This window comes from Sus scrofa, chromosome 13 (genome assembly GCF_054392235.1).
Source record: "Sus scrofa isolate SSC_HxYL_T2T_F1_AM1 chromosome 13, Sscrofa_HxYL_maternal_Yorkshire_Landrace_v2.0, whole genome shotgun sequence".
NCBI lineage: Eukaryota > Metazoa > Chordata > Mammalia > Artiodactyla > Suidae > Sus > Sus scrofa.
In genome coordinates, this window is record NC_139395.1 from 158,800,297 (window position 1) to 158,814,889 (window position 14,593).

The following is a 14,593-nucleotide window of genomic DNA, read 5'->3' on the forward strand; positions in this document are numbered from 1 at the left end:
AGAGTTATGACATATTTGGTTTGGTTAGGTCATTTTATCTGTTGGAATCATATTTTTTTTAGTGATGGGTCATATTCCTACATGAACTAGTTAGTTCTGTACCAGATTTCACTTTATCCCAAACTAGGTTCACCATGTATATATTTTGGTCATGGAAGAGAATAAACAGGAATGTGGATGACCCAATTTTATTCATCCCCAGAATGAGAAAGATAAAGCCTAATGATTCTCATTCAGTCAAGTAAGTCATCTTCGTGTTAATATGCAAAGCAATATACTGTTATTATATGACAGTTTTATCCCCTAGTTTATACTCTTTCTTGTGGCAGGTGTGTCTCCCAAAGATGAAAATAAATAAATAAACTCAGTATCAAAGTGAGGATCAAGAGCTAATATCTTTCTTTGTAATCACAGGATAAGAAATATCATTTTATAAAAGGCAAGCCCTCAGGCTTAATATAGTTTCTGTTTCAGTAGTAGTATTAAATTTGAAAAAAGCTGTGGGAAAGAAAACATAAAACAAGGTTCCTTTTGCACCTCTTGCTTAGTTATAATAGATACACTCCCAACTGCAAACTCTTTGAAAATAGTGGTGAAATAAGAAGAGGCAGAATTTCAGAACCTATGTGAAATTTGCAGACCTAGCTTGAAAAATCCTCTCTTGACATGTAGACTAAGCAGATTTGCTATATAAGTGATTTTAAAAGGAAGCATATGGAATTCACTGTCACTTTTTTCCAATCGCTCTTACTCCTTCCACACACGTTTGAAGAATGACAAATATGACTGATCCTGAAATAGGTCTGAGAGTGAGCCAGGACTGGGAAATGTGGGCTACAGTGAGTTCCAAAGAGCTCTATTCCTCTCCATTGGGTTACCTGTGAGCTGAAAAGACACGGTCAAATGCGGTCGTTTACATTTGTTTTGCATGAAACATATCAATCTTCCAAAGGTTGGAACCCCCTTGAGTCCTAGAGACTACTTGCCCACGTCATTCCAGACTCCTCAAATTATCATGTTCATCTCTAGTCGTTCAACTGTCAAGTAAGGTAAATGAACACAATTTCTGTGTGTTCTCTTATGGTAGTAATCACAGTTCCCTATTTTTCTTTCCATGTTACATGCTCCCACTCTTGGCTTTAGGCTGCATGTTTTTATCACTGAATCCCCTGTAAAGCACTGTGCATGACATATTGCACATGGTCAATGAATGGACAGTAACCTCCATTAGTTCTGAACTTTACTTGAAGGACCTTCACATACAGTGTCTCTTTTCATCCCACATCTCTGTGGCACACATGGAGCCAATATTCTTTAATACTTGAGTAACACAGGAAGATTGAGGCAGAATAATGTTCATCTGGTTCTATTTATACAGCAAATCAGGGACAATCAGTGTGCTTCCCTGAATCCAGGCCATGAATCTTGGTATTACATTCTTTTATTTTCTTCCTCTTCCTTTTTTTTTTTAAAATAAATTTTACAGAATTCCCATCATGGCTCAGTGGAAACGAATCTGATTATTATCCATGAGCATGAAGGTTCAATCCCTGGCCTCATTCAGCGGGTTAAGGATCTGGCGTTGCCTTGAGCTTGGTGTAGGTTGCAGACGCGGCTCAGATTCCACACTGCTGTGGCTGTGGTAGGCTGGTGGCTACAGCTCTGATTTGACCCCACCTGCCTGGAAACCTCCGTATGCCACAGATGCATCCCTAAAAAGACAAAAATAAATAAATAAATAATAAATTTTATTAGAGTATAGTTGACTTACAAAGTTGTGTTAGTTTCAGGTGTACATCCAAGTAAATCAGTTATACATATACATAGATCCATTCCTTTTAAGATTCTTTTCCCATGTAGGTTAATTTTTTCTTCTTTTTTGGTCACATCTGTGACACACACACAGAAGTTCCGGGGCCAGGGATCAAACCTGCACCACAATAGTAACCCAAGCTGTTGCAGTGAAAATGCCAGATCCTTAACCTGCTGAGCCACAAGAGAATTCCTGTATTACATTCATATATTGTCTGTACTCATTTTTCTGAATATATTTTCATGTTCCTAGAGCATGGAAAATATAATATAGAATTTAAAAAAATCGCTAAACCTTTTGAAGATTTAAGCCCTAGAAAAGGAGTACCCCAATCAGAGGCTGCTATTGTCCTGTGATCTTGGAATAGGACATTACCTCATGGTGCTAAATGTGACTATAAGTGTCAGGCTCTTTGTTGCTAATTTTTCAGGCAAAGGCAGAGGAATGCTCTTGGTTTTCCAAATATTTAATCTATTTTTTTACAAAAATCATTTTCTACTTTCTCTCTGATATGATGTGAATGTAATTTTTGGTTTTCTTGTTAAATCTTTATTCAGTGTTGATCAGAAGTGTTAATGCAAAGTGGTTTGACTATATAGAGGGGAACAGCAAAGTTCTAAGTGAAGCCCTTTCCTCCCAAACTATTTTGATTTGCCAGTGAAAAACAATGAACAGGGCCAGTTTCACTAGCTGAAATCTAGGACAGATCTTTAAGAGTTCATGCCAGGAGCATCACACTCCACCCTCTTGCTTTATACTTTATACTCTGAGCTAAGTAGGTCTGTGGTAGCCAGAATAATGCCTCTACCCTGAAAATGTTCACAGCCTTATCTTGGGAACCTGTGATATGTTATCACGCATAGCACAAAGGACTTTTCAGATGTGATTAAGTTAAGGGCTTTGAGATGAGATTATCCTGGATTATCCAAGTAGCCCAGTGGAATGACAGGAGCTCATAAATGAGTCAAGGAAGAAGATGTGATGATGAAAAAAAAAAAAGTGAGGAAGAGAGATATTTGATGATGCCTTGCTGCTGATACTGAAAATGGAGGGGGGCCAGGAGCCCAGCAATATGGGCCGCCTCTAGAAGCTGGAAAAGTCAAGCAGTGAATTTTCCCTGAGAGCCTCCAGAAAGACCACAACCTTGCCAAAATCTTAGTTTTAGACCAGTGAAACCCATGTTGGACTTCTGACCTCCAAGTAAAAAGATAGATTTGTGCCACTTAAAGCCACAGAGTCTGTGGTAATTTGTTATAACATCAACAGGAAATCAACACAATGTTCAGAAGTTAAACATTAAGTGTGGAGGATTGAAAGAAAAGCAGATTTAGCAATTGTCTCTAATCTAAAACCCTCCAATCCATCTTGCTATTTTAAAATACCAAGCTGCCTTTAAAAACATACTAGCATCTGCTACTCTTCTATGCAGAACCACTTGAATGATTCCATATTACTAACCAAAACTGATGAATAAAGTACCACACTTTAGCCTGACATTCACCTTTCACATGACTCTCCTATAACCTGACATTCCAGCCATGTCTCTTATTACATTTACTTACATTTCCCATGGATCAATCTTATCAAACTACTTGTCTGGAAAATTCATGAACTTGCCACCCTGGAACGTATACACGTATACACGTAGACACAAAGTGTTCCTCAGCTAGAATGGCCTCTTCACCCCTTTGATGTTCCTTGGTGTTCCTGTTCTTAACTGCTGTCTCCTCAAGGAGACTTTACCAGCACCCGTAAATGATCTCTCCTTCCTCAAAACTCTTTTATTTTGTTGTTTTTATTTCCCAGTGTCACCCATTTCATTGTTATCACTATCTGCATACCCGTTTCCCTCTCTAGATTATAAGAACCACTGTGGATAGGAAAAAATAATGAGTAAACTGCTTATTTCTCTCCAAAGTGCCTTGAGCTAGAAGTTCAATGACCATGATCTAATTGAATAGAACACCTGACCTTTGCAGTCTGGGCTGCGAATCTGTGGCTGGGATATATAGTTCTCAAATATAATATGAGGATTCATACTTGAAGTTGTGAATTAAGAATTTTTACTTCTGGTGACAATGAACAACAGATGATTGTTCATTCCCTGTGTCGGTGTCACAGGGCTTTGGGGTGACCATCCTCCTTTCCTCTCCACTAAGTTGGAGCCAAGATGACTTATAAATAGAGAAATTACCCCAATTTCATCTCCAATCTTTTCATTCTGCATTCTACTCTGGTTCCTTTAATGAAACCAAATTTTGCTTCAGAACTGGTTGATTCTCTCCACCAGGTCAGAGAGGCCAGAGAGCATGCACAATCAAATCCCATCCAGCTAAGCAATGAGATGTGAAATAGGTCTGGGAGCACATGAGTACCCGCAATGACATCACACTGACTTGTTTGCTACCACATGCACCAGTGTGAACCTCTCTGAATAAAGTGTCCTGGGTATTGGAGCCCAAATGCCTGGGAATTAATAGCTAGCAGGTCAACAATTTCTTCTTAATGAGGGTTTATGCACTACGGTTCTTGCCATATGTCTTGTCTTTTGTTGCCCCAACATTCTTTAACCTTGAACTTCTTGGCCCCACTGGCACAGTATCCACCCACCAGTGACTTAGAGGCATAAAGCCATTCAGGAGTTTTTTGTACAAGATCTTGAGAGGAAGCAATCTTTACAGTAAATTTATACAGAGAGTATACATTGCATGTGAAAGTTTCCTTAACTTAAAGTAAGTACTTATTTATAAAAACTACAACCAAGGATGTTCCATGGAATAAGAGGAAAATAAAACAAAAGCCGCATGCAATGTTTCTTCAGTTTTCCTCTAAGTTTTTAATTATGATGTAAGTTCTGTCTTTCCCCTCTCTTCCTCCCTCCTCCCATCCCTATCCTCATCTTTCTCTCCTTCGCCTCTTTGTCTTCATTTTCTTCTTTCGATCTCCTTTTTCCTCTCCTTTCTCTACCTTGCCAGCTCTATGCACAGATGATTTTGTCCACAGTCATAAGCTGTCAGTCAGGGTAGCCCTGTGAAGCATCCATGGTTGACCCTTTATCCTCTGTCCTAAAGTTCTTGATCACTAACCGGCCTGTAGTGGCAATTCTTCAGCTCATGGTTTCTCTCCCTACTATTTCCTTTTTTTCTTTTAGATCCCACCTGTCTCTGTTTTATTAACCTCCATTCGCATTTTAGTACTTCTTGTTTTCCTGTCCTTTGCTCAACATTTAAAGAATAAATGGGTGCAAGTAATTCTGAAGCAGTTGGTGGTAGGATGGCAGCTGACCCACTTATTCCCCCAGGGAGCGATTTTACTTCATCGGGAGAGGAAAATGGAGTCACTCCCTTCCATAGCCCCCCACACCATCAAACTATCAGGACCTACTTACCATGCCTCTCAACTGGCAGCCCTGACATGCATGAAGTCTTTGTCATATTCGTTGTGGTCACCCAGAGTAGAGGTGGCCTCCCTGTGACTCTGCTGGCAGAGTCGGATCTGGCCAGGAAGCCATTGTTTACAGCTCATTGGGAAGAAGGGGCTGGATTCTTTGCCTGTGGGAGACTAGTGGGAAAGAAGACTAGGGTAGTGGTTTGGGGGGAAAGAATGCCCTTTGAATTTTTGTTTCCTCCTCAAGTGAAACTGTTGGAGCTGAAAGGTGATCTTCATTTAAAAAAAAAAAAAAAAAGATTTCCAAGCAAAATTCAATCATTTGGAGGGGAAAATGCTGCTGCCTTTCCCAGCAAGTTCTGCATTTTCAAAGGGAGATTTGTGCTGCAAGAAGCAGCTTTTGGAAGTCATCTCAGGAGAAGATCCTCTTTTTTTTGCCTCACTAATCAACCCTTTTGTGCTGTCTGGGTCCAGTGACGAGTCACATGGAACCTGCAGGAAAGTTATTTTAAACCCCCATTTTTTTGTGTGTCAAATGTATAGGAGGCTAAAACCTGACAAGGGAGGTCACCGTCATTCATTCACCTCGCTGCTCCTGGGCGGGCCTTGATGATTCACAGCTCTGAGCTGAGCCAGGTGCCGAAGCTCGCTCTATTTTTTTTTTTTTTTTTTTTAATTGCAGATTCCATACCTCTGGAAGGGAAAATGAGGCTCCCAAATATGTCCTTTTCTGCCACTGCCACCAGATTTCTGCTGGAGGCACACGTGGAGGAAGATTTTACAATATCACCATTTAAAATATTTTGCGTGCTTTTTAAAAATTATTTAACACCTTCCTGGAGTTTCTGGACTTGTTGGGAGTCTTATTGGAATCCTGGATTCCAGTGTGCCTTGCACTGTGGCCTTCCAAGGTACAGTTTGTCTTTCACAAGCTGTCATTGATCATACTACTGATACAAATAAATTTTATGGCCGTTAGAGAAAAGACAGCTTTTCATAGCGACTCATATTTTGGATCTTTTAAAAAAGAAGTCATTTAGAAGTAACTGGGAAACATGCCCTTGGCCTGGGGAGAGCAAAGCTGACTCCAAACCTTTTATTTTGCTATTAAAACCTTGGCTGGAAAGCATACTCTAGTGGGTGAATGTGAGCCACATTATAATGGCCAGTATCTGGCATGGGAAATTCATCTGGTTTCCTGGTGCTTTTCTCAGCTACACTGCCCATTTTCAACCCTATGACTTAGTGGATGCATTTTTTTCCCCCTAATTTCCCTGGAGACCATATTCAGGCTTCAAAATAAAGGTAAATCTGAGTTATAGGACTTTATCAGTCAGGGTCCCTGCAGGAAACAGATGGCACACTCAAATTGGATAATTTCAAAGGAGTTTAATAGAGAATATTTTTTAATATTTGGGCAAGAGGCAGGGGGCAAGGAAATCACCTGGGATAGTGGCCTGGGGCTAGTAACCTGAGGAAGCTGTTATCACTTCTAGGTCTGAAGAAGGTAATGAGAGGGAGCAGTTAATAGGAAACCAGAAAAAGAGAGAGCTGTGTGTGGGAGCTCTAACAAGAGCTGGGACTGCAGAGGGGGACTGTGGCCAGCCCATGGAGACACTGGGCAATAAATGCCTAGACGGTACTGTGCTCTGTCCTTCAAATCTCTCAGCAATGTTCCTCACTGGCCAATACCAACTGGAAGCCAGAGGCAAGGATGCCACTGACATAATTCATATGGTCAGCTTTCCAGGGCACAGAGCGGAGGGAATCTAGGTTGGGAGGCAGTGCACAAATGGAAGCTATCCAGCACAAAGAAAAATCCCTGACCTGAATAGAACACTTTATCTTTTGTTTAAAGAGACAGATTCTCTGTTAAGTAGGGTAAATAAGCAGAACCTTTGACTTTTCCTCAATAAAAAAAGCATATATAGTACCTCACTCTACCTCACGCTATCTGCTTTGGATTTTGCAGTTGATGTTGGTTAAAATATACATACCATTGGAAAAGAAAGTGAAAACAGTGATTTTTTTAAAAAATCTAACTTCTGAAGTCTGATCACTGATATTAAATATCCATTTTTATACATTCAGAATTATCCTTGTTTAGAAAAAAAAAATAGTTAATTTGTCCAAGAAAATAAGAGTTGGAAATGGATGAGGCAGCTAGAAGCCTCTCGTATCCAGTAAACAAAAGGAAAAAAAAATAGCAGCTTTATGAAGAGTCAGTGAAGATGCTTATAGAAGTGACCACCCTAATGTAACCTCTATTGCAAGGGCTCTACAATCACAGAACTTAAGACAGAGTTTAAAAAGCAAACACCTTTCTGTTGGGAGAGGGTGGAGGAAAGAGGTAGCAGATGCCACCAACACCTTGCTGAAAAGTATGGTGATGTTTTAAATTTTTCTTTTCCTGAATAATCATCCAGTGGAACACTTATGAATGTAGAGAAGATGAACTGTACTCCCTGGTTTTGCTGCAGACTGGCCCTGAATCAGGCTTTACTGTCCATAAATTCTACTAACAGCTACTTATGTAGCCAAAAACTGCTCCCAAATTACTAACACTGATGCCTTCTGATTCTATTTGGCAGAGAACAGAGATAGCAAAGCCTGATCAATCCCATTAAAGCTAGGACAGATGGACACCCCTGCCTTCAAGCTCCAGTAGGGCATTACAGTCTTCTATAAGGCAGACACTGTATTTATTGTCTCTTAATCATCATCTGAGGGTGAACCAAGAGGAGGTTCTGTGCTCAACTGAACTCATACAACATCAGCTCCCACAAGATTTACAGGAGTGAACCTCATCTCATTCATTCTTGCACTGCCTTTCACCTCTTCTATTACAGGAGTGCCTCAGCCTTTTAAAAATTTTGTTTATAGTTTCTGTGTCTTCTCTGCACCATATTTTATTTTGTCTCATATAGTAATACAGGAAATAAATAGAAAATTATTACATGGTGAAAAGTGTCATGGCCTTGAAATCAGAACACGTTTTTGATTTTGGTACTACAACTTTAGACCTGGGATGTTGGATGAGTTGAAGCATTTCATTAAACCTCAGGTTTCTCACATTTTAAATGGAGATGATAATATCTTATCTAAAACAACGTAAAAGGACCTGACATAGTGCCTGATATATAATAAGTACTGAATAAGCGCTTCATTTTGGGTCTGCTCTCTCCTTTCATTAAAATAATGTGGAAACAAAAGCAGCTTACAGGAAAGACTATTGTTATGGGTATGTTTATTTAATCTCTCCACAATGTAAGTCATGTGAGTGTTTATTTTATATTTCTTCTGGTGGACGGTCCATACTTAACTCACACTATTCAAAGATATGCTTCTGTGGGTACTTGATGCATTATTTTTTGGTCACCCCACTTTATTTCATCATTTTTTCAAGGTCTCAGATACAATCCACTGTAATTTAGTCTCAGAATTGCACTATACATAAGAGTCCTCTCTTTGTAGACTGGGTGACAACCCAGGACATTATGTTGGGTGATTCTTTCCTTGCCATCTTATGTAAAGGATATACACATGACAAAGTCTTTTGAATCGAAACTTTTGTCAGCTCTACCAAGTGAAAGATACCATGTCATTGAGAAATCCTATCATTGATACTTTTCTCCAACAATGAGTCACTGCACCATATGCTATGAAACAGTATACTCAGTGGCAAGGTTTATTCATAAATTCATCCTTTCAGCAGATATTTATTAAGAACCTACTATATGCCAAGCACTATGCCGGACTTGGAAAATTCAAAGATGACTAATAGCATAGCCCTTCCATCAAGGGCTCAATCTTTGTGTGGATGCCAAGGAGGAGAGTTGAGAAGAGGAAAGAATAGGAATTTTTGCAAACAAAAATTACAATATATAATAAAATGAAAATATGGGCAAAATCCAGTTGACACAAAGGAGAGAATGACCTTTCCATTGAATATGAGGAAGGTTCCACTGAGAAGAAGACATGGGCCATGGCCTTGAGAAGAAGCCAGAGTTGCTCAGATAGACAGAATGAAGGGACATATAGATATAGAATTGACTGGGATATTCAGGAAATAGCATTTTTTAAATGATTTTTATTTTTTCCATTATAGTTGGTTTACAGTGTTATATATATACATTCTTTTTCTCATATTATCTTCTATTATGCTCCATCACAAGTGACTAGATATAGTTCTCAGTGCTATACAGTAGGATCTCATTGATTATCCATTCCAAATGCAATAGTTTGCATCTGTTAACCCCAAATTCCCAGTCCATCTCACTCCTTCCCCCTCCTCCTTGGCAACCACAAGTCAGTTCTCCAAGTCCATAAGTTTCTTTACTGTGGAAAGGTTCGTTTGTGCCCTATATTAGATTCCAGATATGTGATGTCATATGGTATTTGTCTTTCTCTTTATGACTTACTTAACTTAGTATCAGAGTCTCTAGTTCCATCCATGTTGCTGCAAATGGCATTACTTTGTTCTTTTTTATGGCTGAGTAGTATTCCATTGTGTACATATACCACATCTTAATCCATTCATCTGTCAATGGACATTTAGGTTGTTTCCATGTCTTGGATATTGTGAATAGTGCTGCAATGAACATATGGGTGCATGTGTCTTTCTCAGGAAAAGTTTTGTCTGGATATATCCCCAAGAGCACGATTGCTGGGTCATATGGTAGTTGTATATATGGTTTTCTAAGGTACCTCCATACTGTTTCCCATAGTGGTTGTATAAATTTACATTCCCACCAACAGTATAGGAGTGTTCCCTTTTCTCCACACTCTTTCAGCATTTCTTCTTTGTGGACTTATTAATGATGGCCATTCTGACTGGTGCAAAATGTTACCTCATAGTAATTTTGATTTGCATTTCTTTAATAATCAAGGATGTTGAGCATTTTTTCATGTGCTTGTTGGCCATCTGTATATTTTCTTTGGATAAATGTCTGTTCAGGTCTTTGCCCATTTTTTAATTGTGTTGTTCGGGTTTTTTTTTGCTTTTGAGTTGTATAGGTTGTTTGCATATTTTAGAAATTAAACTCCTGTCACTTGCATCATTTGAAACTATTTTCTCCCATTCTGTGGTTGTCTTTTTGTTTTTTTTTTTGTTTTTTTTTTTATGGTTTCCTTTGCTTTGCAAAAGCTTATCAGTTTGATTAGGTCCCATTGATTTATTTTTGCTTTTATTTATGTTGCCTTGGAAGACTGACCTAAGAAAACATTTGTGAGGTTGATGTCAGAGAATGTTTTGTCTATGTTCTCTTCTAGGAGTTTGATGATGTCTTGTCTTATATTTAAGTCTTTAAGCCATTTTGAGTTTATTTTTGTGCATGGTGTGAGGGTGTGTTCCAGCTTCGTTGATTTACATGCAGCTGTCCCGTTTTCCCAGCACCACGGGCTGAAAAGACTGTCTTTTTCTCATTTTATATTCTTGCCTCCTTTGTCAAAGATTAATTGACCATAAGTATCCGGGTTTATTTCTGGGTTCTCTATTCTATTCCATTGGTCTATATGTCTGTTTTGGTACCAGTACCACACTGTCTTGATGACTATGGTTTGTAATATTGCCTGAGGTCTGGGAGAGTGTTGCCTCCTACCTGGTTTTTGTTCCTCAGGATTGCTTTAGCAATTCTGGATCTTTTATGGTTCCATATAAATTTTCTATTATTTGTTGTAGTTCTGTGAAAAATGTCATGGGTAATTTGATAGGGATTGCATTGAATCTGTAGATTGCTTTAGGTAGTATGGCCATTTTTATGATACTAATTTTTCCCACCTGGAAACATGGAATATCTTTCCATTTCTTTGAATCCTCTTTAATTTGCTTGATTAATGTTTTATAGTTCTCACATATAAGTCTTTCATCTCCTTGGTCAGGTTTACTCCTAGGTATTTAGTTTTAGGGGGTGTGATTTTAAAAGGTTATATATATTGCTTTTTAGGGCCACACCTGTGGCATATGGAGATTCCCAAGCTAGGGGTCTAATCGGAGTTACAGCTGCTGCCCTATGCCACAGCCATAGCAATGCCAGATCTGAGGCATCTGCAACCTACACCACAGCTCACGGCAATGCCGGATCCTAAACCCACTGAGTGAGGCCAGGGATTGAACCCACAACCTCATGGTTCCTAGTTAGATTTGTTTCCATTGCACCATGATGGGAACTCCAAAATATTATATTTTAGTATTCCTTTTCTAATATTTCATTGTTAGTATACAGAAGTGCAACGTATTTCTGAATGTAAATCTTGTATCCTGCTGATTTGCTGAATTCATCAATCAGTTCAAGTAATTTTTGTTTGGAGTCCTTAGAGTTTTTATATATATTTGGATACCTTTTATTTCTTTTGTTTGTCTGATTGCTGTGGCTAGGACTTCCAATACTCTGTTGAATAAAAGTGGTGAGACTAGGCATTCTTGTCTTGTTCCAGAAGCTTTTCTCCATTGACTATTATATTAGCTGTAGGTTTGGCATAAATGGCTTTTATTAAAGTATGTTCTCTCTACACCCACTTTGGTAAGAGTTTTTTATCATGAATGGATGTTGGACTTTTTCAAATGCTTTTTCTGCATCTATTGAGATGATCATTGATTTTTGACTTTTCTTTTATTAATGTGGTATATGACATTGATTGATTTGCATATATTGAACCATCCTCATGAACCTGGGATGAATGCCACTTGGTCATGGTGTATGATCTTTTTTATACATTGTTGGATTCTGTTGACTAAAATTTTGGTGAGAATTTTTGCATCTATATTCATCAAAGATATTGGTCTATAATTTTCTTTTTTGGTAGTATCTTTGGTTTTGGTATTAGGGCGATGGTGACTTCATAGAATGTCGTTGGGAGTGTTCCTTCTTCTTCAAACTTTTGGAAAAGTTTAAGGAGGATGGGTATAAGTTCCTTTTGTATGTTTGGTAGAATTCACCGTGAAGCCACTGGTCTTGGACTTTTGTTTGTAGGGAGTGTTTTTATGACATATTCAATTTCATTTCTAGTGATCAGTTGTTCAGTTTATCTATTTCTTCTTGATACAGTTTTGGCGGGCTCTAAGTCTCTAGAAAGTTGTCCATTTCTTCTAGTTGTCAAATTTGTTGGCATATAAGAAATAGCATTTTAAATGGAATAATAGGAACATAGTAATTTAAGGAGATGGTGCTGGAATAATCAGTTGACACCAGAATATGATGAGCTTTAAACACTCTAACGAAAAATATTTGACTCCACCTTGCAGAGTAGGGTAAGTAAAGGTCTTCAGAGGGGAATGAAATGATTACAGGCATATGTTTTAATGGATGATAGGAGCTATGAGGGAAAGATTAATTCTGTATAACTCATAGAAGTGTTTTCCTATATGGAGGATTTTTCTTTTTTGAACTGAGATGCAGCCTTTTCTTTCTCCAGCTTATTTGCAACACGTAACATTGTACCACTTCTGAGAGAGGATCACAGTCTTTAAACTATATTCATTGGGAGAGTAGTCATCAGTACAAACCAGCTCATGGAGGATTTCCTTGAGGGCATCACATGATTTTTCTAACTTACTCAACTGCAAAACATACACCAAAGGATAGAAACTGCATTCTGGCATCAGTTAAGTATTGGAGAACAGCTGCATAAGAAAGAATAAATAAAACAGGACTTATTTCTCAGCCCTTTGCAATGGAGGATGATTTGGACAACTGTGACCTGACTGGCATTCCATTGCCCACCTGACTCATGTGTGAGTGAGCCCAGGAATCATTGCTGAAGTGCTGTGTCTGAAATACAAGAAAAAGTGAGATCTGGGGAAAGAAGAAAAGGAGCATTGACAGCACTTATTTTTATTTCATGCTTATTTTTTCTCTGAATATCTGGTGCACCTTCCTCTCGCCGTTGAAAGTTCAGAAAACATTTATTATTTGGGCAAACACTAAAAAAGATCAGCCTGTTACACACAACTATCATGGCTTCTCAACCATTTCCTCTTAGGGCTGCTGCAGCAGGAGTATCTGACATTGTTGGGGTGCTGGCAGATGCTATCTGTTGTCATTCCTCCGTCTGCTCCCATCTCCCAAACCAGGCCCTTTGAGCTCTGCTCCCCATCTAATCTGCACCTTCCTACCTAACGACATCCACTAATGTGTGCTAACAGATGTCTGAGGGAAAATTAGCTGTGGTGTCCAAATCAATTAGAGCAAAGTTGCTGTGCAAGAACAATTGCTCTGTAGGCTGTATGGGCTGTGGTGGTGTTTTGGGGTTTTTTTCTTATTTCTTTTTTCCAAAGGTGAAGTCATGTAGCCCAAGCTGAGCTTCCCTGCTCCATATTTTCCACTTCCAGGCAGTCTACCTCAGTGCTTAATGGGTTCTGATTGGACCACCAGATGGTGATGCCTCTCCCAGGTGTGACCAGCAACCAAGTTAAGAACAGGAGGGTTGCTTCTACCCCAAAGGCACTGTAGCCCAGGAAAAGGGCCATGTCAGTTTCAAATATATTTGTTGTATTTTTTCAATTCTAACAATTGTTATGTTAATGGAGTTGCCTTATATAAGGCTTGAGAGAAAGGCTAATGATTGTATGGATGAAGAATGGCCTGGAGAACAGCACACTTTATAGCCTATCAAAAGTGATTTCTATTTCCCATCTCCAAGTGCAAGGGTCAGATTGTCAAGAGCACAAATAAATGGATAAAAAGAGCTTCTCTGTAAACTTAGGCAGGCCTGGACCCTGTAGGCTGAGAGACTCTGGGAGCCCCAAACTTGGGCCTGGGTTTTTGCCTTGTGTGAGTGATACCATTTACATTGCAATGTGGTTAATCTCTTTAAGCCTCAGTTAAATTATGTATAAAGTGGGTTTAATGATAATATATACCTCTCAAGAAGAATCTGATAATTAAAGATTTTCTTAGCATATAGTACACAATAAATGAGAGCTGTGTAATCATCAACCTTTCCCTCCTGCTTCTCAGAAACTCTTAAGGACGATCCAAATTGTGAAGAATTCCCACTTTTTGTACCTTTTTTTACCCACTCCCCAAGGACAAGCATTCTGAGCTTTCTGTGGTTTTACACATTTTTTTACTCTATTATCATGTTCTCCCAGGTCTACCATCTCTTGCCAAAGTATGATCACCAAATCACCAATACTATTACCTCCACTCCCTACTTGTTTCCTGCCAGTGCCCTCCTTAAAGACACTCATTTTGATTGCCTTTGTGCTTTTGTGTTGGGAAAATAGACACTGGTTTCCCAAACAGAGTCAAATCTCATAATAAATAATTGATAAAAGATATTTAAGAGTAAAAGGGCAACCCTTGGAGGCAGTCATAGAAAGAAAAATCTTCTCTCTTATTCTATGTGCCCATATTTGGAGTTTCATCTTGCTTAGGCTAGAAGGTCCTTTCA

General features: G+C 38.8%; 1 protein-coding gene across 4 annotated transcripts in view; it reads left to right on the forward strand.

Moving 5' to 3' along the window:
- Positions 1-14,593, forward strand: part of LSAMP (limbic system associated membrane protein) — a 626,714-nt gene that overhangs the window by 372,950 nt on the left and 239,171 nt on the right.